Genomic DNA, 25,465 nt, shown 5'->3' on the forward strand with positions numbered 1-25,465 from the left:
TCAGTCCTCAGTTTCCCCTTATGGGAGGCTTACAAGCCGGTGGGATCTGCTTGGTGGGTTTGTTTGGTCCGGGTTTCTGAAAAACAACTCAGGGACATTAAGATGTTATCTTTAGTTTCTATGGGGAACAAAACATCTCCTGACCCTAATTTCCTTAGCTATTATTTTAAGTTACTTTTACCAAAGAAAATGGTCTGGGTGCAGTGGCTCATGCCTACAATCCCAGCACGTTGGGAGGCCAAGGCAGGCGGATCACCTGAGGTCGAGAGTTCAAGACCAACCTGACAATCATGGAGAAACTCCATCTCTACTAAAAATACAAAATTAGCCAGGCATGGTTGTGCATGCCTGTAATCCCAGCTACTCAGGAGGCTGAGGCAGGAGAATCACTTGAACCCGGGAGGCAGAGGTTGTGAGCTTAGATAGCACCGTTGCACTCCAGCCTGGGGAACAAGAGCAAAACTCCATCAAAAAAAAAAAAAAGAAAATGACTGAGGCAATGCTCAATCAATTTAGGTTTATTTTGCCAAGGTTGAGGACGCACATGGGAAAAAATGACACAAGCCACAGTAAAATCTGTGGCCCATACTTTTTCCAGAGAAGACTTTGAGGGCTTCAATATTTAAAGGAGAAAAAGTGGCTGTCAGGCCTCAGAGCCCAAGCTAAGCCATCATATTCCCTGTGACCTGCACGTACACATCCAGATGGCTGGTTCCTGCCTTAACTGATGACATTCCACCACAAAAGTAGTGAAAATGGCCTGTTCCTGCCTTAACTGATGACATTGTCTTGTGAAATTCCTTCTCCTGGCTCATCCTGGCTCAAAAGCTCCCCCACTGAGCACCTTGTGACCCCCACTCCTGCCCGCCAGAGAACAACCCCCCTTTAACTGTAATTTTCCTTTACCTACCCAAATCTTATAAAAATGGCCCCACCCCTATCTCTCTTCACTGATTCTCTTTTCGGACTCAGCCCGCCTGCACCCAGGTGATTAAAAGCTTTATTGCTCACACAAAGCCTGTTTGGTGGTCTCTTTACACGGACGCACATGAAATTTGGTGCCATGACTTGGATCAGGGAACCTCCCTTGGGAGATCAATCCCCTGTCCTCCTGTTCCTTGCTCCGTGAGAAAGATCTACCTATGGCCTCAGGTCCTCAGACCCACCAGCCCAAGGAACATCTCACCAATTTTAAATCGGGTAAGCGGCCTCTTCTTACTCTCTTCTCCAACCTCTCTCACTATCCCTCAACCACTTTCTCCTTTCCACTCTTCAATCTCTCCCTTCTCTTAATTTCAATTCCTTTCATTTTCTGGTAGAGACAAAGGAGACACGTATTATCCGTGGACCCAAAACTCCGGCGCCAGTCACAGACTAGGGAAGGCAGCCTTCCCTTGGTGTTTCATCATTGCAGGGACACCTCTCTGATTATTCACAGAGGTGTCAGACCACGCACGGACGCCTGCCTTGGTCCTTCACCCTTAGTGGCAAGTCTCGCTTTTCTGGGGAAGGGGCAAGTACCCCAACCCCTTCTCTCCGTGTCTGTACCCCTACTCCGCCTTTCTGGGGGGCAAGAAACCCCCAACCCCTTCTCCTTCACCCTTAGTGGCAAGTACCGCTTTTCTGGGGGAGGAGCAAGTACCCCAACCCCTTATATCTCTGCACCCCGATCCCTTATTTCCACACCCCAACCTCATATCTCTGCACCCTGATCCCTTATTTCTGTGCCCCAACCTCTTATATCTCTGCACCCCTATTTCCATGCCCCGGCCTCGTGTCTCTGTGCCCCGACCCCTTTCCTGCTTTTCTGGAGTGTAAGAACCTTGGAACTCCTTCCCTCCGTGGCTCTGCTACTCTCTTTTTGGGCTTCACTATGGGCAACCTTCCACCCTCAATTCCTCCTCCTTCTCCCTTAGGCTGTATTCTTAAGAAATTAAAACCTCTTCAACTCTCACCTGACCTAAAATCTAAGCGTCTTATTTTCTTCTGCAATGCTGCTTGACCCCAATACAAACTCGACAGTAGTTCCAAATAGCCAGAAAATGGCACTTTCAATTTTTCCATCCACAATATCTAAATAATTCTTGTCATAAAAGAGGCAAACGGTCTGAGGTGCCTGACGTCCAGGCATTCTTTTTACACATCGGTCCCTCTTTAGTCTCTGTTCCCAAGCCCGCCACCACGCCCGGCTAATTTTTTTGTATTTTTAGTAGAGACGGGGTTTACCGTGGTCTCAATCTCCTGACCTCGTGATCCACCTGCCTCGGCCTCCCAAAGTGCTGGGATTACAAGCGTGAGCCACCTCGCCCGGCCTCTAATCTTCCTTTTCTACAGACCCATCTAACCTCTCCCATCCTCCCCAGGCTGCTCCTCGCCAGGCCGACCCAGGTCCCAATTCTTCCTCAGCCTCCGCTCCTCCACCCTATAATCCTTTTATCACCTCCCCTCCTCACACCGGGTCCGGCTTTCAGTTTCATTCCGTGACTAGCCCTCCCCCACCTGCCCAGCAATTTCCTCTTAAAAAGGTGGCTGAAGCTAAAGGCATAGTCAAAGTTAATGCTCCTTTTTCTTTATCCCAAATCAGATAGCGTTTAGGCTCTTTTTCATCAAATATAAAAATCCAGCCCAGTTCATGGCTCGTTCGGCAGCAACCCTGAGACGCTTTATAGCCCTAGACCCTAAAAGGTCAAAAGGCCGTCTTATTCTCAATATATATTACCCAATCTGCTCCTGACATTAAATAAAACTCCAAAAATTAAATTCCAGCCCCCAAACCCCACAACAGGATTTAATTAACCTCACCTTCAAGGTGTACAATAATAGAAAGAAGTTGCAATTCCTTGCCTCCACAGTGAGACAAACCCCAGCCACATCTCCAGCACACAAGAACTTCCAAACGCCTGAACCGCAGCGGCCAGGCATTCCTCCAGAACCTCCTCCCCCAGGAGCTTGCTACAAGTGCCAGAAATCTGACCACCAGGCCAGGGAATGCCTGCAGCCCAGGATTCCTCCTAAGCCATGTCCCATCTGTGCGGGACCCCACTGGAAATCGGACTGTTCAACTCACCTGGCAGCCACTCCCAGAGCCCCTGGAACTCTTGCCCAAGGCTCTCTGACGCCTTCTCGGCTTAGCAGCTGAAGACTGACGCTGCCTGATTGCCTCGGAAGCCCCACAGACCATCACGTGAAGGGGCGGGTTGCCCCTCCACACCTGCGGGTGTTTCTCATTAGGTGGAACGAGAGACTTGGAAAAGAAAAAGACACAGAGACAAAGTATAGAGAAAGAAATAAGGGGGCCCAGGGGACCAGCGTTCAGCATATGGAGGATCCCGCCAGCCTCTGAGTTCCCTTAGTATTTATTGATCATTCTTGGGTGTTTCTCAGAGAGGGGGATGTGTCAGGGTCATAGGATAATAGTCGAGAGAAGGTCAGCAGGTAAACAGGTGAACAAAGGTCTCTGCATCATAGACAAGGTAAAGAATTAAGTGCTGTGGGGCCAGGCGCGGTGGCTCACGCTTGTAATCCCAGCACTTTGGGAGGCCGAGGTGGGCAGATCACGAGGTCAGCAGATCGAGACCACGGTGAAACCCCGTCTCTACTGAAAACAGAAAAAATTAGCCGGGCGTGGTGGCGGGCGCCTGTAGTCCCAGCTACTCGGAGAGGCTGAGGCAGGAGAATGGCGTGAACCCGGGAGGCGGAGCTTGCAGTGAGCCAAGATTGAGCCACTGCACTCCAGCCTGGGTGAAAAAGCTAGACTCCATCTCAAAAAAAAAAAAATAAGTGCTGTGCTTTAGATATGCATACACATAAACATCTCAATGCCTTACAGGGCAGTATTGCTGCCCGCATGTCCCACCTCCAGCCCTAAGGTGGTTTTCCCCTATCTCAGTAGATGGAACATACAATCGGGTTTTTTATACCAAGACATTCCATTGCCTAGGGATGGGCAGGAGACAGATGCCTTCCTCTTGTCTCAACTGCAAAGAGGCATTCCTTCCTCTTACACTAATCCTCCTCAGCACAGACCCTTTACGGGTGTTGGGCTGGGGGACGGTCAGGTCTTTCCCTTCCCACGAGGCCATATTTCAGACTATCACATGGGGAGAAACCTTGGACAATACCTGGCTTTCCTAGGCAGAGGTCCCTGCGGACTTCCGCAGTGTTTGTGTCCCTGGGTACTTGAGATTAGGGAGTGGTGATGACTCTTAACGAGCATGCTGCCTTCAAGCATCTGTTTAACAAAGCACATCTTGCACAGCCCTTAATCCATTTAACCCTGAGTTTGACACAGCACATGTTTCAGAGAGCACGGGGTTGGGGGTAAGGTTACAGATTAATAGCATCTCAAGGCAGAAGAATTTTTCTTAGTACAGAACAAAATGGAGTCTCCTATGTCTATTTCTTTCTACACAGATACAGTAACAATCTGATCTCTCTTTCTTTTCCCCACAATCACGGACGCCGAGCTTTAGGTAACTCTCACAGTGGAGGGCAAGTCTGTCCCCTTCTTAATCAATACGGAGGCTACCCACTCCGCATTACCTTCTTTTCAAAGGCGTGTTGCCTCCATAACTGCTGTGGGTATTGACAGCCAGGCTTCTAAACCTCTTAAAACTCCCCAACTCTGGTGCCAACTTAGACAATACTCTTTAAAGCACTCCTTTTAGTTATCCCCACCTGCCCAGTTCCCTTATTAGGCCAAGACACTTTAAATTATCTGCTTCCCTGACTATTCCTGGATTACAGCTACATCTCACTGCTGCCCTTCTTCCCAATCCAAAGCCTCCTTTGCGTCCTCCTCTTGTATTCCCCCACTTTAACCCACAAGTATAAGATACCTCTACTCCCTCCTTGGCGACCGATCATGCACCCTTTACCATCTCATTAAAACCTAAACACCCTTACCCCACTCAATGCCAATATCCCATCCCACAGGATGCTTTGAAAGGATTAAAGCCTGCTATCACTCGCCTGCTACAGCATGGCCTTTTAAAGCCTATAAACTCTCCTTACAATTCCTCCATTTTACCTGTCCTAAAACCAGACAAGCCTTACAAGTTAGTTCAGGATGTATGCCTTATCAACCAAATTGTTTTGCCTATCCACCCCATGGTGCCAAACCCATATACTCTCCTATCCTCAATACCTCCCTCCACAATCCATTATTCTGTTCTGGATCTCAAACATGCTTTCTTTACTATTCCTTTGCACCCGTCATCCTGGCCTCTCTTTGCTTTCACTTGGACTGACCCTGACACCCATTAGGCTCAGCAAATTACCTGGGCTGTACTGCCACAAGGCTTCACAGACAGCCCCCATTACTTCAGTCAAGCCCAAATTTCATCCTCATCTGTTACCTATCTTGGCATAATTCTCATAAAAACACACGTGCTTTCCCTGCTGATCGTGTCCGATTAATCTCCCAAACCTCAATCCCTTACAAAACAACAACTCCTTTCCTTCCTAGGCATGGTTAGTGTGGTCAGAATTCTTACACAAGAGCCAGGACTGCACCCTGTAGCCTTTCTGTGCAAACAACTTGACCTTACTGTTTTAGCCTAGCCATCATGTCTGCGTGCAGCGGCTGCTGCTGCCCTAATATTTTTAGAGGCCCTAAAAATCAGAAACTATGCTCAGCTTACTCTCTACATTTCTCATAACTTCCAAAATCTATTTTCCTCCTCATACCTGATGCATATACTTTCTGCTCCCCAGATCCTTCAGCTGTACTCACTCTTTGTTAAGTCCCACAATTACCATTGTTCCTGGCCTGGACTTCAATCCGGCCTCCCACATTATTCCAGATACCACACCTGACCCCCATGACTATATCTCTGATCCACCTGACATTCACCCCATTTCCCCATATTTCCTTCTTTCCTGTTCCTCATCCTGATCACACTTGACTTATTGATGGCAGTTCCACCAGGCCTAATCGCCACACACCAGCAAAGGCAGGCTATGCTATAGTACAAGCCACTAGCCCGCCTCTTAGAACCTCTCATTTCCTTTCCATCGTGGAAATCTATGCTCAGGGAAATAACTTCTCACTGTTCCATCTGCTATTCTACTACTCCTCAGGGATTATTCAGGCCCCCTCCCTTCCCTACACATTAAGCTTGAGGATTTGCCCCCACCCAGGATTGGCAAATTAGCTTTACTCAACATGCCCCAAGTAAGATAACTAAAATACCTCTTAGTCCAGGTAGACACTTTCACTGGATGGGTACAGGCCATTCCTACAGGGTCTGAGAAGGCCACCGCAGTCATTTCTTCCCTTCTGTCAGACATAATTCCTCAGTTTAGCCGTCCCACCTCTATACAGTCTGATAACAGACCAGCCTTTATTAGTGAAATCAGCCAAGCAGTTTTTCAGGCTCTTGCTCTTAGTATTCAGTGAAACCTTTATATCCCTTACGGTCCTTCATCTTCAAGAAAAGTAGAACAGACTAAAGGTCTTTTAAAAACACCTCACCAAGCTCAGCCACCAACTTAAAAAGGACTGGACAATACCTTTACCACTTGCCCTTCTCAGAAGTCAGACCTATCCTCAGAATGCTACAAGGTACCGCCCATTTGAGCTCCTGTATAGACGCTCCTTTTTATTAGGCCCCAGTCTCATTCCAGACAACAGACCAACTTAGACTGTGCCCCAAAAGAAGTTGTCATCCCTACTATCTTCTCTGTAATCATGCTCCTATTCACCATTCTCAACTACTCATATATGCCCTGCTCTTGTTTACACTGCAGGTTTACACTGTTTCTCCAAGCCATCACAGCTGATATCTCCTGCTGCTATCCCCAAACTGCCACTCTTAACTCTTGAAGTAAGTAAATAATCTTAACTGGCAGGACTATGCTGAATCTCCTTAGGCACTCTCTAATTAGATGTCCTGAGTCGTCCCAATTCTTAGACCTTTTATACCTGTTTTTCTCCCTCTCTTATTCCATTTAGTTTTTCAATTCATACAAAACTGTATCCAGGCCATCACCAATAATTCTAAATGACAAATGTTCCTTCTAACAACCCCACAATATCACCCCTTACCACAAAATCTTCCTTCAGCTTAATCTCTCCCACTCTAGGTTCCCACGCCGCCCCAATCCCGCTCGAAGCAGCCCTGAGAAACATTGCCCATTATCTCTCCATACCACCCCAAAAATTTTCGCTGTCCCAACACTTTACCACTATTTCGTTTTATTTTGCTTATTAATATAAGAAGACAGGAATGTCAGTCCTCTGAGCCCAAGCTAAGCCATCATATCCCCTGTGACCTGCACGTACACATCCAGATGGCTGGTTCCTGCCTTAACTGATGACATTCCACCACAAAAGTAGTGAAAATGGCCTGTTCCTGCCTTAACTGATGACATTGTCTTGTGAAATTCCTTCTCCTGGCTCATCCTGGCTCAAAAGCTCCCCCACTGAGCACCTTGTGACCCCCACTCCTGCCTGCTAGAGAACAACCCCCCTTTAACTGTAATTTTCCTTTACCTACCCAAATCTTATAAAATGGCCCCACCCCTATCTCTCTTCGCTGACTCTCTTTTCGGACTCAGCCCGCCTGCACCCAGGTGATTAAAAGCTTTATTGCTCACACAAATCCTGTTTGGTGGTCTCTTTACATGGACGCGCATGAAAGTGGCCGGGCACAGTGGCTCAGGCCTGTAATCCCAGCACTTTGGGAGGCCGAGGCAGCTGGATCACAAAGTCAGGAGTTTGAGATTAGCCTGACCAACATGGTGAAACCCTGTCTCTACTGAAAATACAAAAATTAGCCGAGCGTGGTGGTGTGCACCTGTAATCCCAGCTACTCAGGAGGCTGAGGCAGGAGAATCGCTTGAACCTGGGAGGCGGAGGTTGCAGTGAGCCGAGATCATGCTATTGCATTCCAGCCTGGGTGACAGAGAGAGACTCCATCTCAAAAAATATAAATAAAAAGTAAAGGGGAAAAAGCAGGCAGGAGGGGAAAGGGAAAACTTAAAAAGAAAAAAAAAAAAAAAAGGGGAGGATATGGTCACTTTCTTTTGCGGCTTTGATTAGGCTTACTGAATCCACATGTTGCACAGGAAAAAAAAGGAGTAGAAGGCCGGGCATGGTGGCTCAAGCCTGTAATCCCAGCACTTTGGGAGGCCGAGGTCAGAGGATCACCTGAGGTCAAGAGTTTAAGACCAGCCTGGCCAACAAGGTGAAACCCCATCTCTACTAAAAATACAAAAATTAGCCAGGCGTGGTGACGCACGCCTGTAATCCCAGCTACTGGGGAGGCTGAGGCAGGAGAATCGCTTGAACCCAGGAGGCGGAGGTTGCAGTGAGCCAAGATTGCACCACTGCATTCCAGCCTGGGTGACAGAGCAAGACTCCATCTCAAAAAAAAAAAAGGGGGGGGTGGGTGTGGTGGATAGAAGGAACAGTCAATTCTGTATTCATCTCACGTGGTAAATTGGCACTTTACATAAGACAAAATAAACAGAGTACAGGAAACAGATATACATTTATCTTGGAGTGGGTGGGGACGATGATTTCTAGTCTCCTCTTGTCCTTTACCTACCCTCATCCCCCGCCTACAAAGATAAGCTGTTAATTTACATTGTCAGGGTGAGGGAGGCCACCTGTGGCCTTCCATCTGCAGCTATCAGTTTAGAAACAAAAGGAAGGGCTCTTGTTCCCGCCCCCTCCCGTGACTCAGCTTCCACGCTTAACTTTTCCTTTTTGGCATAGTGAATTTGGGCTCCCAAGATTTTATTCTTCCTTTCACACTTTCTTGCTTATCAAGTTGCTCATTTACTTCTCGAGGTCAGCTAAGTGCCTGGAATTTCCCTTGAAGGAAGGAACTCAAGCTTTTTTTTTTATTTCCATGCTGGGGTGGTCGGGGGAGCAGCCACAGGCCTCTAAAGAGGAATCTTGCTCTGTCTCAATCACAGGGTCTCTGCTAAGATAATGCAGCCTTCTAACATGCTGCTAGACACAGGCAGGAAGAAACACTCCAGTCTGATGGAACAAAACCTAAATCAAGCTTGTCCAACCCACAGCCCGCAGAGCGCATGTGGCCCGAGACAGCCTTGAATGCGACCCAATGCAAATTCTCAAACTTTCTTAAAACATTATGAGATTTTTTTGTGATTTTTTTTTTTAGCTCATCAGCTATCGTTAGTGTTAGTGTATTTTATGTGTAGCCCAAGACAATTTTTCTTCTAATGCAGCCCAGGGAAGCCAAAAGATTGGGCAACCCTGAAAATGAAGTCACTGTAGTGCGGTTTCACAACCTTTTACACAGCCCTCAGAGCTAAGCCAGCGCAGGGACCCAGGGCCTGTGGCCTGAGACAGGCCAGGCCCCTTTGGGAAGGACCCTGCAATGTGCCACAGGTAACCTGTGACTCTTCCCCACGCCCTCACCCTCTCGCCCCATATGCACAGAGGGATCTGCAGCCATTCCCCAGGGTGACCGGGCAGTCACTGTGTGCAGGGGCAGATGTGGGTTTGGGGGCTGTAAATAAAAAATAAAATTCTGGCCGGGTGCGGTGGCTCACGCTTGTAATCCCAGCACTTTGCGAGGCCGAGGCGGGCGGATCACGAGGTCAAGAGATTGAGACCACAGTGAAACCCCGTCTCTACTAAAAATAAAAAATAAAAAAAAATTAGCCGGGCGTGGTGGCGGGCGCCTGTAGTCCCAGCTACTCGGAGAGGCTGAGGCAGGAGAATGGCATAAACCCAGGAGGCGGAGCTTGCAGTGAGCCGAGATTGCGCCACTGCACTCCAGCCTGGGCGACAGAGCCAGACTTCGTCTCAAAAAAAAAAATAAATAAATAAAAAATAAATAAATATAAATAAATAAATAAAATTCTAAGGCCCCCCTAATCATCTGAATGGACCCCTCCTCTTGGCCAAGGACATTCCAAAGTAAACCTGAAAAACTAGTTCAGGCCAAGATAGAAAAGGAGGTTGGACATGCCTCATTATCCCTCCAGCATCAACATCAACACAAACCTTACCTCTGATAAGAAACATTTACAATCTATTCTCTCTGAAGCCTGCTACATGGAGGCTTCATTTACATGATAAAACCTTGATCTCCACATCCACTTATCATAACCCAGACATTCCTTTTCACTGATAACTGTTTTCTTTTCTTTTCTTTTCTTTTCTTTTCTTTTCTTTTCTTTTCTTTTTTGAGACAGAGTTTTGCTGTTGTTGCCCAGGCTGGAGTGCAATGGTGTGATCTCGGCTCACCACAACCTCTGCCTCCCGGGTTCAAGTGATTCTCCTGCCTCAGCCTCCTGAGTAGCTGGGATTACCAGTGTGCAACACCATGGCTGGCCAATTAAAAATTTTTTTTTGTAGAGAGAGTGTCTCACTATGTTGCCCAGGCTTTTCTCAAACTCCTGGGCTCAAGTGATCCTCCTGCTTCGGCTTCCTAAGGTGTCAGAGGCGTTTGAACTTTAGACTCCATTTGGGGTTTTTTTGTTGCTGTTTTTTTGTTCTTGAGACAGAGTTTCACTCTGTTGCCCAGGCTGGAGTCCAGTGGTGTGATCTTGGCTCACTGCAACCTCTGCCTCCTGGGTTCCAGCAATTCTCCTGCCTCAGCTTCCTGAGTAGCTGGGAATACAGGTGTGCACCACCATGCCCAGCTAATTTTTGTATTTTTTAGTAGAGACAGAGTTTCACCATGTTGGCCAGGCTGGTCTTGAACTCCTGACCTCGTGATCCACCTACTTCGGCCTCCCAAAGTGGTGGGATTACAGGTGTGAGCCACCATGCCTGGCCTAGACTCCATTTTGAATAAGGGCTGGGTAAAATGAGGCTGAGACCTACTGGGCTTCATTCTCAGGAGGTTCAGGCATTCTTTTTTTTTTTTTTTTTGAGACAGATTCTCGCTCTTGTTGCCCAGGCTGGAGTACAGTGGCATGATCTCGGCTCACTGCACCTCCACTTCCTGGGTTCAAGTGAGTCTCCTGCCTCAGCCTCCTGAGTAGCTGGGATTACAGGTGCCTGCCACCATGCCTGGCTAATTTTTGTATTTTTAGTAAAGACAGAGTTTCACCATGTTGGCCAGGCTGGTCTTGAACTCCTGACCTCGTGATCCACCTACTTCAGCCTCCCAAAGTGCTGGGATTACAGGCGTGAGCCACTGTGTCCGTCCCCAGGCATTCTTAGTTACAGGATAAAATAGGAGGTCAGACAAGATACAGGTCACAAAGACCTTGCTAATAAAACAGTTTGCAGTAAAGAAGCCAGCCAAAACCCACCAAAACCAAATGGCGATGGAAGTGACCTTTGGTCATCCTTATGCTCATTATATGCTAATTATAATATATTAGCATATATACACTCCCACCAGCACCATGGCAGTTGACAAATGCCGTAGCAAAGTGAGGAAGTTACCTTATATGGTTTAAAAAGAGGGAGGAACCCTCAGTTCCAGGAATTGCCCACCCCTTTCCCAGAAAACTCATGAATAATCCATTCCTTGTAATAAGTTCATGCTGCTTGCTGCTCTGCCTATGGAATACCCATTTTTTATTCCTTTACTTTCTTAATAAACTTGCCTCACTTTATGGATTTGCCTCAAATTCTTTCTTGCTCGTGATCCAAGGACCCTCTCTTTGGGTCTGGATTGGGACCCCTTTCTGGTAACAGGATCACTTGAGCCTGGGAGTTGGAGGCTGCAGTGAGCCGAGATCACACCACTACATTCCAGCCAGGGCAACAGAGAAAGACCGTGTCTCAAAAAAAAAAAAAAAAAAAAAAAAAATGCTGGGCGCAGTGGCTCACTTTGGGTGACTGAGGCAGGAAGATTGCTCAGGAGTTGGAGACCAGCCTGGGCAACATTGTGAAACCTGGTCTCTACAAAAATTAGCTGGGCGTGGTGGTGCACACCTGCTGGGGAGGCTGAGGTGGGAGGATCCCTTGAGCCAGGGAGGTCTAGGCTGCAGTGATGTGTAATCGTGCCATTGCACTCCAGCCTGGGTGACAGAGTGAGACCTTGTTTCAAAAAAAATTTTTTTATTAAAAAAAAATTGCTGTTGTTTTAAAGTTCTAGTTTAGAAAAGTTTCAGCTTCTAACACATTATTGGAAAAGTGCAATTTTAGGGTTGTTGTCAACTCTGGGGAAATCTTGATCAGGTTTCTTTCATATATGAGCTGTAAGATTTGTTTTTTTGTTGTTGTTGTTGTTTTAATTTTTAAATTTATTTATTTATTTAATTAGAGATGGTGTTTTGCTCTTGTTGCCCAGGCTGGAGTGCAACGGCACAATCTCGACTCACAGCAACCTCTGCCTCCCGGGTTCAAGCAATTCTCCTGCCTCAGCCTCCGGAGTAGCTGGGATTATAGGCGTGTGCCACCATGCCTGGCTAATTTTGTATTGTTAGTAGAGACAGGGTTTCTCCATGCTGGTCAGGCTGGTCTCAAACTCCCGACCTCAGGTGATCCACCTGCCTTGGCCTCCCAAAGTGCTGGGATTACAGGCGTGAGCCACCACCCCCAGCTTTAAGTTTTGTTTTTAATATAGAGACAGGGTCTTGCCATGTTGCTCAGGCTGGTCTTGAACCCTGGGCTCAAGTGATCCTCCCGTCTCAGCCTCCCAAAGTGCTGGGATTACAGGTGTGAACCCCATAAAATTTGGAAGCATCTTCTATTGTTTAACTTATGGCTCCATACGTTTCAAAGCTTGGTTCCCTTCCATTACCTGTATTTTCAGTGCCAGGGACTGTAAGCCAGGTTCACATTTGAAGACTACTTATAACCTGCATTCATGCTGCAGTACTGGATGATAGGCACAGTAGGTGGTAGAGTATTTTTGGAAGCCATTTCTATACCAGACTTGTTACCAATTACTTAACTACACACAGCAGTGACTGTGAACTTCATACAAATATCTACATAAACATATCTCCACTGGGCGCAGTGGCTCAAGCCTGTAATCCTAGCACTTTGGGAGGCCGAGGCAGGAGAATTGCCTGAGGTCAGGAATTTGAGACCAGCCTAGGCAACACAGAGAAATCCCATCTCTACCAAAATACAAAAAATGTACTACATGAGAGACTGAGGCAGGAGAATTACTTGAACCTGGGAGGCAGGTGTTGCAGGGAGCCGAGATCGCATCACTGCACTCCAGCCTGGGCGACTCCATCTCCAAACAAACAAACAAAACTCAATAAACCCAAACAGATGTATCTCCACCTCAATTTTCCTTTAGATGGTCCCCCAAAATAACTACAACCATTCTAGTACCTTAAGGGAAGATGAGAGAGAAGGTAATAGAGAGTGGAAAGAGGCAGGGATTGCCATTAATATGCCTCAATCTTGTGCAATTTATTTTGTGTAACATTATATTTCAATAAAATCCAACTAGCCCAGCATGGTAGTTCATGCCTATGATCCCAGCAACTTGGGAGGCTGAGGCAGAAGGATCACTTGAGGCCAGGAGTTGGAGACCAGCCTGAGCAACATAGTGAGACTCTGTTGCTAAAAAAAAATTTTTTTTAATTAGCAGGATATGGTGGTGTGCACCTGTAGCCCCAGCTACTCAGGAGGCTGAGATGAAACAATCACCTGAGCCCAGGAAGTCGAGGCTGCAGTGAACTAGGATCATGCCACTGCACTCTAGCCTGGGCAACAAGGTGAGACACCGTCTCTAAAAATAATAATTAAAAAAATAAAGTCTGGTCAGGCACTGTGGCTCACGCCTATTATCCCAGCACTTTGGGAGGCCGAGACAGGCGGATCACTTGAGGCCAGGAGTTTGAGACAACCTAGCCAACACGGGGAAACCCTGTCTCTACCAAAAAATACAAAAAAATTAGCCTGGCGTGGTGGTGTGCATCTGTAGTCCCAGCTACTTGGGAGGCTGAGGCAGAAGAATTGCTTGAACTGGGACTTGGAGGTTGCAGTGAGCCGAGATCACACCACTGCACTCTAGCCTGGGCGACAGCGTGAGATCCTGTCTCAAAAATAAATAAAGTCGGGGGGCTGGGTTCAGTGGTTCATACCTGTAATCCCAGCACTTTGGGAGGCTGAGGTGGGCAGATCACTTGAGGTCGGGAGTTCGAGAGAGATTGGCCAACATAGTGAAACCCCATCTCTACTAAAAAAGTACAAAAGGCCGGGCGCCGTGGCTCACGCCTGTAATCCCAGGACTTTAGGAGGCCGAGGCGGGTGGATCACCTGAGGTCGGGAGTTCAAGACCAGCCTGACCAACATGGAGAAACCCTGTCTCTACTAAAAATACAAAATTAGCCGGGCATGGTGGCACATGCCTCTAATCTCAGCTACTTGGGAGGCTGAGGCAGGAGAATCCCTTGAACCTGGGAGGCAGAGGTTGTGGCAAGCCAGGATCACGCCACTGCACTCCAGCCTGGGCAACAAGAGCAAAACTCCGTCTCGAAAAATGAAAAATATTAAAAAAAAATAAAGTCCAACTAAAAAATTATCTTATGTTTGCAAATTTTACAAAAGCATATGATCATGGTTTTTTTTTTTTTTTGGTTTTTTTTTTTTTTGTATTTTTAGTAGAGACGGGGTTTCACCATGGTCTCGATCTCCTGACCTCATGATCCGCCCGCCTCGGCCTCCCAAAGTGCTGGGATTACAAGCGTGAGCCACTGCGCCCAGCTCATATGATCATGTTAACACCTGGGCTTTAGTAAGTGAGCAGCCTTGAAGCGTAAGCATCATTAGCTTTATGGTAAATATGCCTCTGATCCTGGGGAAATAGGAATAGCCACACCTTACAGGGGTTATTCAATCTTGCTCTGAGCTTGACTGATCCTCAGAGACCTAAACTACCCACAAGGTTCCAGTCAGAGTAGGGACATGTGGAGGTCAGGCAATGGATGGAGTCTTGGCTATAGGATGTCTACCATTGGGACTGGAGACACATCTTGTACATTAAACCAGTGGCCAATATATGGTTCCACCTTCCCCACAGGCGAGATGTGTGGGTCCAGGAAGCAAGGCCTGGAGATGAGAATTATGCTTTTCACTATTATTCTTAATAACCCAATAAAAAAGTTTACTTCCCATTGTAAGAGTTAAAGAAAGAGGGAAGAAACACGAACTGCGGCTCAATTTAACGACAGATTTATTTTAGAGAAAATAAGCCTGAGAGGGGCTTCTGGCCAATTTTGTTCAGGAGCACTTTCTCTTACGGATTAAGAGAAATATATTGTATATATATTATATATACAATGTATATAATATATATATTGGTTTTAGGATGAGGGGGCTTATTACAAGCTCAGAATGTTTCTGTGTGGGGGAGAAGTTTATGGCGGGGTTGGGATGTCTGTGGTTGGAGGGGAGGTTATCTTGGGGCTGACATCTTTCTGGCTGGAGGGAAGGTTATCTCAGGGCTGGCATGTCTCTGGTCGGGGAGGGGTTTGGAATGTTCCTGGTCAGAGATGTTATTTGTGGTTTATGGTCATGCTGACCTTAGCCATCAGGCTGATGTCCTTTGGGTTTAGGCAGTTTTTGATCAAGGGGAACTTCAGAATGACGGCGCTTGTCCAAGATGGCGATGCTCTGGCTCTGTCACCCATCATCCCACAACATTGACGCTGGAGGTCCTGGGGCCTAGAAAGGAAATGCTGTTACAGGAAACAGTCATGCTTCTGATGAATCGGAAGTTGAAGCTACTCCCTGCTCATTTGGGGCTCTGCATGCCATTGACCAAGAAGCAAAGAGAGGGGTTATGGTAGTAGGTAGAGGATGGACCCAGATCACAGGATGAAACTGGATTGCTGCTGTTGGAAAGGGGCGAGGAAGACAGTGTCTGAAATCAGAGACATCACTGGAGCACTCCTAGTCCAACAGTCCTAGTCAATGGAAAACTGTGGTGACCCCCAAATACGATGCAACTGTCTTAGTCTGTTTTCCATTGCTGTAACAAAACACCTGTCTTAGTCCAACTGGGTAAATTATAAAGGAAAGAGGCTTATTTAGCCCACGGTTCTGGAGGCTGAGAAGTCCAAAATGGATGGCCACATTTGGTGAGGGCCTTGTGCTGCTTCAAGCATGGCACAAAAGAGGAAGGAGAAGAGGGCATGAGGCCAGAGGCAGCCTTGCTTTGTAACAACTGGCAACTGCAGTAATTAATCGAGTCCCACAAGAAGAACTCACGCACTCCTGCGCTAATCCCTTTGTGAAGCTGGATCCCTTATGACTCAAACACCCCTTAAATGTCCCACCACCTCTCAACACCATTACAGTGGGGACCAAGCCTCAAGATGAGTTTCGGTGGGAACAAACAATGTTCAAACGATCGCAGCAGCTGAGGACTCAGACCCTGCAGGAATGAAGATTTGGGTCACCTCGCCAGGTAGAGAACCCTGTCCAAAAAGGTGCCAGCAGAGATAAGGTGAGCACAGAATGGAAGTTATGATTACCTGCTTAGGTTTTGGGGCCAGCTAAGGAGGTGGGGACTGTAGCAGCTACATTTCATGAATCTGCGGCCTTTTTTCTTCCCCATCTCAATCCATTCTCCATCTTAATCCATTTGGGCTGCTGTAACAGAATACTATACACTGGGTGTAGTATAAATCACAGAAATTTATTTCCCACAGTTCTGGAGGCTGGGAAGCCTCAGATCGAGGGGATCAAGGGGCCAACGCATTTGGCGTCTGGTGAAGGCTTGCTTCATAGCTCATAAACAGCATCTTCTTCATGTGGCCTCATATGTCAGAAGGGGCAAAGGATTCCTCTGGGGCCTCTTTTATAAGAACCTGATCCCACTCATGAGGACCGCATCCTCGTGTCCTAATCATCTCCCAAAGGCCCCAGCTCACACCATCCCCTTGAGGGTCAGCATTTCAACACAGGAATTGCGAGGAGACGTAAACATTCACTCGTTGGGTCAGGCGCTGTGGCTCACACCTGTAATCCCAACACTTTGGGAGGCCGAGGCGGGCAGATCACTTGAGATCAGGAGTTCAAGACTAGTCTGGCCAACATGGCAAAACATTGTCTCTGCTAAAAATACAAACATTAGCCAGGTGTGCACCTGCAACCTCAGATACTTGGGAGGCTGAGGCAGGAGTCACTTGAGCTCGGGAGGCAGCAATTGCAGTGAGCAGAGATCATGCCAGTGCACTCCAGCCTAGGGGACAAAGCAAGATTCCATCTCAAAAAAAAAAAAAAATCACTCCGTTGCACCCCCTTTTACTCATTACCTTAACTGAGGAACACCAGCGATTTCAGCTGGGAGTATGACCAGTTGACATCAGTCCACAATGATATGGTAGCTATTACGACTTATAGATCCCCTGTGTTAGGCGAACAAGCTCTTCATCTGGACAAAAGCCTAGAGTGGGTGCTGAGGGGCCAAAGGGCTTGGCTGGGCTATTTACCTTTTGTTTGCCCCTCCGTATGCGCCCCCTCGCCGTCTCCACCCTGCCCTCTGAGGCTGACCTGTGTGGTCCATATCCACCAACTCCCGTGGCAGGTGGCCAGAGAGAGGTCAGGGTGTTTATTTCCCTGGCTGGCTGTATCCCTCAAGGGACAATGACATCTTCTCTTCCTGGGGCCTCGCAGCACCACTCTCTCCCTGTAGGTGCCAGGGACTGTTCTCCCCTTCATCCCTTCAAGCTTCGTGAGGGCACCGCCTGGCTGCTGCTAAACTCTGGGTTACTGCGCCATCCTTTGTGGTTCCCCAACGCCCACATCTTTGCAAATAAACTCTCCTCCAATAATCCTATTTTGAATATGCCATCTGTTTCCTGGTGGGAGACCAACTAATACAGTGGGTTTTACGCCAAAATGACTCTGCTAACAGTTTCATATTTGAACTGCAACTTGCGGTGTCCTGGCATTTCCCTCTTAAAATCGGAGCTGTTTTGAGGAGAGCCTGGGAGTGGCTGCCCGTCACCCTGGCAAAAGGCAAAAGGGCGAAGGAACACAATGTAATCACCTAACATGGTGCCTGGGGCAGACAGACTCAACTGCTGGAAGATTCCTTCCAGCTCCCCACTTCCCTGTTAACCCATTAAGGGTCCCAGGCTCCGTACTGCAAACGAGGCTGCTGGAGGGAGTCGGCATCCTTTGTGTGCCTATAATGCAAGTTCGTGATTTGAAGCAGGGAGGGGTTAGAGTAATCTTGGCAAAAAAAAAAAAAAAAAAGAGAGAGAGAGAGAGGCTATATTATTGAAGGCCTGCTCAATTTTTAAATGTTAATACGCTTGCAAAAGGAAAGAAGAAAAGACATCTAATTTAATAAGTTTGGAAACAAACAAAACCGGACTCCAAGCAGGACAAACCCAGTCCACTGGCAAGCAGGCACAGACTGAACGTGAAGTTAATGAAGCTGAAGTCCCAGGCACTGCACTTGCATGAGGCCCTTCAAACACCCTCATCCTAATTTTGTATTCATAATTTGATTCTTTTCCTTAAAGAGGCCCCCCCAAATTATTTAAGCTTCAGGTCCCATAAAACGAAGCTCCGCCCTCTGGCAAGTGATTATTTTGCCTCCTCTCCAGTACACAATGAGATTCTGTTTGGGACACATCAGTGACCTTTTTGTCTGCCAGCTTACCCCATCAGAATTTACATACATTCTGGGTTAATAAAAACAAAATAACGGCTCAGAGGAGACGTGAGCTGTGCTCCGTGACAGTGGCAAGGCTGCAGCCTTGGCCACAATGAGATCTCTCGCTCTCTGGGCTTCACCCATAATGAGGACACGTGAATGGGGGGGATGACAGACAGGAAACACTTCCCCAGCTTCCACTGGGGCAGGGGATGCAACTACAGCAACCACAGGGCACGGGGCGATTATTTGACTTCCAAGTCCAAATTAGAACATCACAACTGGCTGGGCGTGGTGGCTCAACGCCTGTAATTCCAGCACTTTGGGAGGCCAAGGTGGGTGGATCACCTGAGGTCAGGAGTTCGAGACCAGCCTGGCCAACATGGTGAAACCTCGTCTCTACTAAAGATACAAAAATTAGCCAGGCGTGATGGCGGGCGCCTGTCCCAGCTACTCGGGAGGCTGAGACAGAAGAATCGCTTGAACCTGGGAGGCGGAGGTTGTGGTGAGCCAAGATTGTGTCACTGCACTCCCAGCCTGGGTGACAGAGACTCCGTCTCAAAAACAAAAACAAAAAAATCACAACCACCATTAACCACTACCTCGAAACCCTGTGGCTTCACATCGTGGAGTGGGAGTTGTCCTCAGCTCCTCATGCCAGGGGTAAAGACCCTTCATTATTCAAAAAAAGGTACCATCTGATTTGCTTCAGAAGTCTAACATTTTGTGAATCTTTTGACCCTGCCGTTCCATGTTCAGGAGTCTGTTGTAAGGAAATAATACTACAGTGCATAAAGACATGAGTACTCAGGCGTTCATTCTCCTCAGTGCTGTCTGTAAGAAAAAAAGGAATAAACTAAAATATTTGTGTTTATTCAGTGCTTAGTGATAAATAAATAATTAAATAAATGTTGACCCATCCACATAGTAGAATGCTGTGAGACCATTAACATTAGAAGGTGGTAGAAAACATAATGACGGCTCGTGCCTGTAATCCCAGCACTTTGGGAGGCCTTGGTGGGCGGATCACCTGAGCTCAGGAGTTCAAGACAAGCCTGGCCAACGTGGCGAAACTCCATCTCTATTAAAAATACAAAAATTAGCCAGGTGTGGTGGCACGTGCCTGTAGTCCCAGCTACTCAGGAGGCTGAGGCAGGAGAATCACTTGAACCTGGGAGGCAGAGAGCCGAAGCAGAGAGCCTAGCTGAGCTGGGCCCAAATTTCTGCCCTCAGAAAAAGATGTGTGTTGTTTTAAGTTCCTAATCATGTGGAAAAAAAAGAGCAGGTTATGAAATAATGTGTAGCAAAATCCCGTTTTTAACTTAGAAAATGGGATCTTGACACATACTTAGAAAAAAACCTGAAACAAATACCAAAACACAGACGTTACATAAGGACTACAAAGGTATTATAAAATAGGATTAGAAAGTCTAGATATGTCAGGAATTAAAAGCATAAGAAAAGAGTAAAACACTATGACTAGGTACCATGGTTTGAATGTTGTCCTCTCTGTAATTTATGTTGAAACTTCATCCCCACTGTGTCAGTATTTTTTTTTTATTTATTTTCTTTATTGTATTTATTTATTTATTTTTTGAGATGGAGTCTTGCTCTGTCGCCAGGCTGGAGTGCAGTGGCGAGATCTTGGCTCACCACAACCTCTGCCTCTTGGGCTCAAGTGCTTCTCCTGCCTCAGCCTCTCCAGTAGCTGGGACTACAGGCGCGTGCCACCACACCAGGCTAATTTTTTGTGTTTTTAGTAGAGACGTGTTTTCACCATGTTAGCCAGGATGGTCTGGATCTCCTGACTTCATGATCCGCCCGCCTCGGCCTCCCAAAGTGCTGGGATTACAAGCATGAGCCACTGCATCAGACCTAATTTAATTAATTTTCAAGTAAACTAATTAAGTGAAGATACAAAGTTGCAGAGAAAGAACATCTAGATCAGGCTGAGGCTGGGCACCTAACAGTTAACACCCTTCCATTTGTAATTGACATAGAAATCTATTTAAATTGGCTTAAACAACAAGAAGCAGTTACTGCTCGTGTTACTGAAAATGAATATGGTTGAGTTTAGGTGGGAAACGATGCAGCTTTCAACCAGGCTTCAGGATCTGCTCCCTTTAAATCTCAGCTCTGCTCTTCTCCATGCTAGCTTCCTTCCCAGGCTCTTTCTCTAACTAAAATGTAAGCTTAGGCCAGGGATGGTGGCTCATCTGGGAGGATCCCTTGAAGTCAGGAGTTCAAAACCAGCCTGGAAAACATAGTGAGATCCTGTCTCTATAAAATAAAATGTAAATGTATTGTTATTTTTATTTGTTTTTATATGGAACACTTCATGAATTTGCACATCATCTTTGTGCCAGGGCCGTGCTAATCTCTGTATTGTTCCAGTTTTAGCACATGTGCTGTGAACTGAGCACTGTGAATGCAAATAAAATAAAATAAAATGTCACTATCATGAGGATAGTGACTTTCTCTTTTTTGTTCACTATTTAATCCCCAACACTTAAAATCGTATTTTTATTACTGCACATAATAGGCACCAAAAAAATTTGCAGGAAGAAAAGGAGGGGGCCAGGAGTGGTAGCTCATACCTATAATCTCAACACTTTGAGCAGGAGGATCTCTTGAGCCCAGAAGTTCAAGACCACCCTGGGCAACAAAGTGAGACACTGACTCTACAAAAATAAAAATTAAAAAAGAAAGAAAAAAGGCAAAGAAGGTGGAGGTATAGCAGCACAACAATTCCAGAACAGAATAAATAAGACTATGTTAAATACATTTTAGAGAAACTGAATAACACTGAAGACCAAGAGATGATTTAAAAAATAACCTGAGGGGCCAGGCATGGTGGCTCAGCCTGTAATCCCAGCACTTTGGGAGGCTGAGGTGGGCGGATCACTTGAGGTCAGGAGTTCGAGACCAGCCTGGCCAACATGGTGAAACCCTGTCTCTACTAAAAATACAAATATTATCCAGACATGGTGGTGCATGCCTAGAGTCTCAGCTACTTGGGAGGCTGAGGAAAGAGAATGGCTTGACCCCGGGAGGTGAAGGTTGCAGTGAGCAGAGATTGTGCCACTGCACTCCAGCCTGGGCGACAGAGTGAGACTCCATCTCAATAAATAAATAAATAAATAAATAAACAAACAAACAAACAAACAAACAAAAATAAAAAACCTGAAAGATTACCTGCAAAGCAAAAGAAGACAGAAATCAATGGAATTCTAAATTCAAAGTGCTGACAAGGAATAACTCATCCTAGAATTCAACCCCCCTCCCCATGTCAAAATTGCATTCAGGAGTGTTTTGGTTACCTATTGCTCCATAACAAATAACTTTAAAATTTAGTGACTTAAAACAACCACCACCAGCCAGGCACAGTGGCTCACATCTATAATCCCAGCAATTTGGGAGGCTGAGGCAGGAAGATTCCTTGAGCCCAGGAGTTCAAGACCAGCCTGGCCAATACAGTACAACCTCATCTCTACAAAAAAATGTATAAAATTAGCTAGATGTGGTGGCACATGACTGTAGTCCCAGCTAATCAGGAGGCTGAGGCAGGAGGATCACTTGAGCCCAGGAGGTCAAGGCTACAGTGAGCTGTGATCACACCACTGCACTCCAGCCTGGGCAACAAAGCAAGACCCTGTCTCAAATAAATAAATAAATAAATACCCACCACCATTTATTTGCTCACAATTCTGTAGTTTGGCAGGGCTCAGTTGGGATGGCTCATCTGTGTTCTTATGTGTTTTGGCTGAGGTGGCTCAACTGGGACTGTGAGATCCAACAGCTTCACTCACCCATGCAGTGACTCAGCCGAAGGGGTCAGAATGGCTGGTGGCTGGCTAGGCATCCCTCTCTCCCTTTGTTGTCTTTCATCTTCTAGGTCCTTTCTCTCTCCAGTAAAGCAGGTGAACTTGGTTTCATAGTGGCTGGATCCCAAGAGGGTGAAAATGGAAACTGCCAGGCCTCCTAAGGCCTAAGCCTGGACCTGGCATAATATCACTTCCACCTTCTACTAGTCAAAGTGAGTCACAGGGCCAGCCCAGATTTAAGGGGAGGGGGGAAGGGAAATAAATTTCACTTCTTTTTTTTTTTTCCTGAGAGGAGACTAGCTCTGTCAGCCAGACTGGAGTGCAGTGGCGCAATCTTAGCTCACTGCAACCTTCGCCTCCCAAGTTCAAGCAATTCTCCTGCCTCAGCCTCCTGAGTAGCCAGGCTAATTTTTGTATTTTTAGTAGAGATGGGGTTTCGCCATGTTAACTAGGCTGCTGTCAAATTCCTGACCTCATGTGATCTGCCGACTTTGGCCTTCCAAAGTGGTGTGATTACAGGCGTGAGCCACTGCGCCCGGCCACATTCCACTTCTTGATGGGAGGAGTGACATTACAGGGATGGACAAAACTGTTGGTGGCCATCTTTGTTGATAATGCACCACAACGAGTAAAAGTGAAATGGAGATTTTTTTCATCAATGGGAGGCTCCACATGAAAATTTTCTAAAACAAAACAAAATTTAAAAATTAAAACAAGGTCTTTTCAGAGGAAGACTTTTGAAAGAGTTTATCCTAACGTATCATCAGCAAGAGAGCTGCTAACACATTTTTGTTAAGAGAAACGAAATTGACCTCAAAAGGAGTGGGCAATGAAAGCAATGAAGAGCAAAGAAACTGGTAAACATGTGGGTAAGTCCACAGAAGCACTGATGGTGGGAACCACAGCAGCAATGATGGTGGGAACCACAGCAGCAATGACGATGATTGGATGGAGGCATGAAAACAAAGTCAGCGGAGAGGGAGCCAAGATGGCCAAATAGGAACAGCTCTGGTCTACAGCTCCCAGCGTGAGTGACGCAGAAGACGGGTGATTTCTGCATTTCCATCTGAGGTACCGGGTTCATCTCACTAGGGAGTGCCAGACAGTGGGTGCAGGACAGTGGGTGCAGCACACCGTGCGCGAGCCAAAGCAGGGCGAGGCATTGCCTCACTCGGGAAGTGCAAGGGGTCAGGGAGTTCCCTTTCCTAGTCAAAGAAAGGGGTGACAGACAGCACCTGGAAAATCAGGTAACTCCCACCCTAATACTGTGCTTTTCCGATGGGCTTAAAAAATGGTACACCAGGAGATTATATCCCGCACCTGGTTCGGAGGGTCCTGTGCCCACAGAGTGTTGCTGATTGCTAGCACAGCAGTCTGAGATCAAACTGCAAAGCGGCAGTGAGGCTGGGGGAGGGGTGCCTACCATTGCCTTGCTTAGGTAAACAAAGCAGCCAGGAAGCTCGAACTGGGTGGAGCCCACCACAGCTCAAAGAGGCTTGCCTGCCTCTAGGCTCCACCTCTGGGGGTAGGGCACAGACAAACAAAAAGACAGCAGTAACCTCTGCAGACTTAAATGTCCCTGTCTGACAGCTTTGAAGAGAGTAGTGGTTCTCCCAGCACACAGCTGGAGATCTGAGAACGGGCAGACTGCCTCCTCAAGTGGGTCCCTGACCCCTGACCCCCGAGCAGCCTAACTGGGAGGCACTCCCAAGTAGGGGCAGACTGACACCTCACACAGCTGGGTACTCCTCTGAGACAAAACTTCCAGAGGAACGATCAGGCAGCAGCATTCGTGGTTCACGAAAATCCACTGTTCTGCAGCCTCCACTGCTGATACCCAGGCAAACAGCGTCTGGAGTGGACCTCTAGCAAACTCCAACAGACCTGCAGCTGAGGGCCCTGTCTGTTAGAAAGAAAACTAACAAACAGAAAGGACATCCACACCAAAACCCCATCTGTACATCACTATCATCAAAGACCAAAAGTAGATAAAACCACAAAGATGGGGAAAAAACAGAGCAGAAAAACTGGAAATTCTAAAAAGCAGAGCACCTCTCCTCCTTCAAAGGAACGCAGTTCCTCACCAGCAATGGAACAAAGCTTGACAGAGAATGACTTTGACGAGTTGAGAGAAGAAGGCTTCAGACAATCAAACTACTCCGAGCTACAGGAGGAAATTCAAACCAAAGGCAAATAAGTTAAAAACTTTGAAAAAAATTTAGACGAATGTATAACTAGAATAACCAATATAGAGAAGTGCTTAAAGGAGCTGATGGAGCTGAAAGCCAAGGCTCGAGAACTACGTGAAGAATGCAGAAGCCTCAGGAGCCGATGCGATCAACTGGAAGAAAGGGTATCAGTGATGGAAGATGAAATGAATGAAATGAAGCGAGAAGAGAAGTTTAGAGAAAAAAGAATAAAAAGAAACGAACAAAGCCTCCAGGAAATATGGGACTATGTGAAAAGACCAAATCTACATCTGATTGGTGTACCTGAAAGTGATGAGGAGAATGGAGCCAAGTTGGAAAACACTCTGCAGGATATGATCCAGGAGAACTTCCCCAATCTAGTAAGGCAGGCCAACATTCAGATTCAGGAAATACAGAGAACGCCACAAAGATACTCCTTGAGAAGAGCAACACCAAGACACATAATTGTCAGATTCACCAAAGTTGAAATGAAGGAAAAAATGTTAAGAGCAGCCAGAGAGAAAGGTCGAGTTACCCACAAAGGAAAGCCCATCAGACTAACAGCAGATCTCTCAGCAGAAACTCTACAAGCCAGAACAGAGTGGGGGCCAATATTCAACATTCTTAAAGAAAAGAATTTTCAACCCAGAATTTCATATCCAGCCAAACTAAGCTTCATAAGTGAAGGAGAAATAAAATAATTTACAGACAAGCAAATGCTGAGAGATTTTTGTCACCACCAGGCCTGCCCTAAAAGAGCTCCTGAAGGAAGCACTAAACATGGAAAGGAACAACCAGTACCAGCCACTGCAAAATGATGCCAAATTGTAAAGATCATCGAGGCTAGGAAGAAACTGCATCAACTAATCAGCAAAATAACCAGCTAACATCATCATGACAGGATCAAATTCACACATAACAATATTAACTT

General features: G+C 46.6%; 1 non-coding gene across 1 annotated transcript; it reads right to left on the bottom strand.

Annotated features, from left to right (window-relative positions):
• Positions 1–20,841: 20,841 nt before the first annotated feature.
• On the bottom strand, positions 20,842–20,944 carry LOC115830509. Its single transcript, XR_004026062.1, has one exon. It is a non-coding gene; the product is annotated as a U6 spliceosomal RNA (small nuclear RNA).
• Between the last annotated feature and the right edge of the window lie 4,521 nt (positions 20,945–25,465).

The sequence above is a fragment of the Nomascus leucogenys genome, chromosome 15 (assembly GCF_006542625.1).
Source record: "Nomascus leucogenys isolate Asia chromosome 15, Asia_NLE_v1, whole genome shotgun sequence".
NCBI lineage: Eukaryota > Metazoa > Chordata > Mammalia > Primates > Hylobatidae > Nomascus > Nomascus leucogenys.